Source organism: Brassica rapa, chromosome A06 (assembly GCF_000309985.2).
Source record: "Brassica rapa cultivar Chiifu-401-42 chromosome A06, CAAS_Brap_v3.01, whole genome shotgun sequence".
Classification (NCBI taxonomy): domain Eukaryota; kingdom Viridiplantae; phylum Streptophyta; class Magnoliopsida; order Brassicales; family Brassicaceae; genus Brassica; species Brassica rapa.
This window is the reverse complement of record NC_024800.2, coordinates 18,041,211-18,046,784: the sequence shown is the minus strand read 5'-3', so window position 1 is coordinate 18,046,784 and position 5,574 is coordinate 18,041,211.

The following is a 5,574-nucleotide window of genomic DNA, read 5'->3' as shown; positions in this document are numbered from 1 at the left end:
ATTCATGGAACACATAGTTATGATGGTCTGAATAATACTTAAATAAAATGAGTAAATAGAGTAAGCAACAAAATGAATAAAAGCAAGGGAGTTCAAGATCTTCTTTGTTTTGCAGTGTTGATATCTCTCTCCAATTCTAAGCTCTCTCCTTTCAATGGTGGCTTCTTTCTTCCTCCAAACTAGGTCCAAAAAGGTCTCTAGGCAAGTCCGCCTTTAAAATGATACAAAACCCTAATAAATAGCTTAACAGGCGGCCATGGACTTAAAATGTAACTATTGAAACTTTTATGAAACTTTAATTCTTCTAATTTGTTATTAACTCTCGGGTGGCTTCGCCGTCGATCGATATGAGGAGTTCACTATCGATCGATATTCCTTGGTAACTATTGGTCGATATTCTGACAAATAATCGGCCATCCACCAAAGCTCAAAACGTCTCCAAATAACTTCAAATACATCACTTTCTTCTAGTTAGTACTTGAACCTGTAATTACTCTAAATAGATTCTATATAGTAATAATATATCTTAAAACACTCATAAACCATGGTTAAAATTGGGTAAAATACATGGTCTATCAGCAGTGATCGAAACAAAGCTTGAAGCAGGAACAAACAATGTCAGCAACTTTGCTTCTTTGTTTGGTGAGTTTCTCATGAATCTCAACAACAGAGGGTGAGGTATCACGACCCTTAACTTTCTGAGCCACAAATTTATAATCCTCAGCGACTCCATCAATGATGTACTCAATTTTGTCTTCATGGTCTAACGGTTTACCTAGGAGCGCTAGTTGGTTAAAGCGACTAGTGAAACCCCTCAAGTAATCATTAATATTTTTGTCACATTTGGTATAGTGCTTGAGCTGCAATCGCAGTTGTTGGATATGGCCTTGGCTTGAAGTTGCATACGTAGCACTGAGCGATTTCCAAACATCATCAGATGTTTTGGTATTGGTGACAAGAGTTTGGATTTATGGTGAAAGTGTTCTAATGAGACAATTGTAGATTAGACGGTCTTGATGTCTCCATTTTATGTAGTTTAGGTTCAGTGTTTTTTAGTTGTCGAAGGTGAGAGTCTATTCTGGTACAGACAGAGATCCATTGATGAAACCAACGAGATCGTAGCTGTCGAGTAGAGTATGGATTTGAAGGCTCCATGTCATGAAGTTGGTGGAGTTGAGTTTTGCTATGTTAACCATGTTGACGTTGAGAAGAGATGATTGAGTAGCATTGTGAGTTTCAGCATTAGCAACAATGGTGATTAGGCGAGAAAGAAGAAGAATAAGAGTGGAGATGGCGGCCATAGAAATATTAGGGTTACCAATGTGTTCTGATACCATGTAAAAAATCTATATTTATTGTATAAATAATGGACAAATGCAATAAACTTTATATACATTAGCCTTATGTGTTAGCTATAACAATAGTTTCCTAAACCAGGGGATCGTGATATTGACTACGGATAGATGACCAACACAAGTAACATACCTTCACTTCTCAATGAGCTTGCGACCACATCACCAACATGGGAAGGAAAACCGCACACCTAGACACGCATCCGAGTTGAAGAAACTTTCTGAGCTCTCCAAGCATTGATTAGAGGCAGAAGTGCACCGAAACTCCAAGATAAACGCCACCAAACCACAAACTTAAGCCACAACACATCCATACCCGAATCAGATATATTGAAAGACCACACACCAGATCTGACGAAGAAGCTATCCTACCACCGCCCACTCGCTGATGCCTCACGAAGGAGGACCAGAAATGAAAATTTCCCTTTTCTTATTCTAAATGCTGACTCCACCGAGAGCCAGCACTGCACCTCTGTGCCCAGACTCCATAACTAATAGAAACATAAGATTGTCTCAGAGCCTACCCGTGAATGAAACCTTAATCAGATGTTTCTCCAGAAGCACAACCTCGAGAAAGACGATAGAAAAGAATTGACATCGAGGAAGCAGAAGACAGATGAACAAAAAATACGATAGACGGATGTTTTGGTACCAGCATGTGCGCTCACACAGTAGCTGACGCCGAAAAAAATCAACTTTAAATTTTAGGATGCGAGAGAGGGTTCACTAATCTTTTCTTTTTGTCAAAAATGCACTAATTGATATTTAAAACATTAAATTATGCTTACATTGTTAGAGACATGGGAGTCTATCACGCTGTTTCTTGTTCTTAAGTTATGTACCAATCTCGATTCTCAAACTGCGAGTTGATGTGTCCTAATTATTACTCTTTTTCAAGTGGAGATTTCAACATATTATATTTTTTTCCTCAAATGGTTATTTTATTACTCAGACTTGAGGTGGTCTAGGGAACCAAACCGAAATAGAACAACCAATATAGTACAAGTCCATGTGAAAAGAACGTGCTATCTTAGCTAATGAATCAGAAAATACATTTTCAGAACAAGGGAAATAAAAAAATCGAGAACTTAGTGAATATACTCTTTAGCTTCAACAGCTCCTTTAGCTTAGTAGAAAAGTTAGGTCATGCTTCGGAGTCTTGAATCATTGAGACCAGATCCTACAATCGGTGCAAAAAGTCTGACACGTCGAATGTGTTAGCATGCACTCCATTGTCCATGAAAAGGCCTCGAGTTCCGAGTAAAGTGGTGAGATTCTTCGCAGCTGGTTCCTTGCTCCCAAAAGTTGAGTTACTCATAAGGAATTTGTCTATGTCTATCCATAACCACTAAAGAGTGCGTCATGTGTCCATGATCATCAATCTATCATACATCTTTCAGTGATTAGTGCTTGTTCTGGACATTGTAGTTCCGTCGGATCCTCCTGTTTACGATTCGCATCAAACCAAGCATGGCATTCTGACTCAGCATACCAGACAGTTTTCAATGGGTCCATGTCCATCCCTTTAAACAATTTGTTATTTCTTGCTTTCCAAATATACATATGATCCAAGGGTATGAATCTTTATCTAGCTCAAGATCTTCAATATCGTTCTTCCGCCAAAATAAATAATCCATATTCGTGAAATGACTTGCACTAGAAAACACTAAGGGCAGAGTTGGGGTTGCTACATGTGTCCATATCTGTAGAATTGGGAGACATTCAAAGATAGCATGGTTTATAGTTTCATCCTTTGCTCCACATCTAGGACAATGATTGTCACATCGCATATGATTATGTGTCAATTTGCTTGTCACTGCTAGTTATCCAGGTATCGTTTTTCAAATATTATGTTTTATTTTTGGTGGAGTTTATATCTTCCAAGCAAAGGCTTGAAGTTTTGTGATACTAAGTTCTATATGTGCCTCTATTGTATTCCTATTGAGCAGGTTCCTAACTACCCAATATCCTTACTTAACAGTGCACATCTCATTTTTTGTATAGCTCCAACAATATTAATACCAATAGTATTTTTAGGCCATCTCCAACCCAACTCCAAAACACTATTTTAGTGTGACTTTCACATTATTTTAGTGTAACATATCCAGTCCAACACTAAAAATTACATCATTTTAGTGTGATACTATATATTTACATCAATTTTCTTTTTGAACTGAAAAAAGTTAAACCTGAGTCTATTAAAGACACAGACCTAACCTCTGGATGGGAAGTGCAGCCCACGGATAGACCCTCTCCCGGATATTCAAATGAGCAATAGCCCATATCTGTATAGGTGACCAGAAAAATACGAGTTAGTTTCACATAGCAGGTGGATCCAACCTGAAATGTGGTGACATTCCAAACCCTTCCCCTTACCACTCGACCACAAGCTCCCAGTCAAGTGGTAAGGGGAAGGGTTTGGGATGTCATCACATTTCAGGTTCGATCCACCTGCTATGCGAAACTAAGTCACATTTTCCTGGTCACCTATACGGATATGGACTATTACTTTTCAGCCCATTTGAATATCTGGGGGAGGGTCTATCCGTGGGCTGCACCTTCCACACTAAATTTGGTATGAAATTATAGTATTGCACTAAATAGTGTAACTTTTAGTGTTGGATTGGAGAAGTTTAGTGTAAAAATCACACTAAAATAGTATTTTGGAGTTAGGTTGGAAATGAAAAAGTTTTTAGTGTTGATATCACACTAAAATAGTGTAATCTTAACACTATAATAGTGTTATAGGTCGAAGATCTCTTAATATATTATATTTATTTAAAACTATATACTTCACATGTTTCATATTAGATGATGTTTTATATCAATGTACATATAAAATAAGAAGTAAGAGTATGTTTTACTCAAGAATAATATTTAAATATAATGTTTTTAATTGTAAATATAAATGTAAATGTTAAAAATATAATTGGTTATACAGTTTTTTTTATAAATATAAAATTATTTAGATATGTTGAAAACATCATCTATTATGAAATAATAAAAAATCATTTCAAAAAATAAAAAATCATTTCAAACGTACATTTTGACCCGGATGGAATAGAACATTTTACAAAATTAATATATAAACTCGATTCGACGTTGTGTGGTACAACAAAGATGCGGCGCTTATATTTGAAACGTACGTTGACCCTAATCTCGTCCTCTTGGGGTCATTGTAACTTTGCTTTTCTGAGTTGGAACCATGTATGTTGACAATACATTTTTTCTAATTTTGTTTAGGCATTCATTTCGTTCTTTTACTTGCCAACAAAAATGTTTGGTTTCATTGACTCTCTTATTTAAATTTGTGCGTTATATAAAAAATGTTTGGTGATATGCCGTTTGCTCGTTTATATACAAATTTACTGAACTAGTGTACATTGTATAATGTTACATTCTTATTTTTGTGTTTCTTGTCTTGATTACCACATGCCACGATCTATTATTCTAATCTCGGTCATTTTAATAGTCTCTTCACTTTCACGAAACATGACCGACAAGTTTAAAGATAAATTATTAGACATTGACCCACAGAAAAACGCTTGCCGTGATTTGTTAATTATTACACCAAAACGGCCAAAGTTGATGTTAGATATGAAAACGACAAATGTTTTCCGATAGAGGTAGACCAAATTCTGAACCGAACCGAGTTAAGTTGAGTTCACTATGCGCTTGGGCTTGAGTATAATCAGAATCAGTTTCCGTTTTGCGGTCTTCTCCGGTTTACAAATATGTATTCAAATCAAAGTACTCAAATAAACTAATGTCATCAATCAATAAAAACAATATTTGTCGGCAAGAAGTTGGAGTATGTGACACGTCATGCGGCATAACTCGTGGTTTGAAGAAGCATGGCCACAAAGCTCACATGACGCTTAGCTAATACTTTCAACATCACACAGTTCACTCTAATCTGTCACCTACACGTAAACATCACCGTTTCGGTGCATCTTCCGCCTTTGTATTCCGTTACAAATTTTAATCGTAACGCTTTAAATTTTTAAAAACAGAGATATCGGTGATTTTTTAAGGTGATGTTTCTAAACATACTGCATATGGAGTATATTTTAGTGTGATTTTTTTCCTTTTCTGCGGAAGGAAAACGTGGTTGAGAGGCAACTAATAGTTAGTTTCTGACACAACCTATGTTAATAAATAGAAAAATATAATCTAAGATAATAGTTTCTGTTTCTACAAGGACACGTTGTCTGTAACGGCT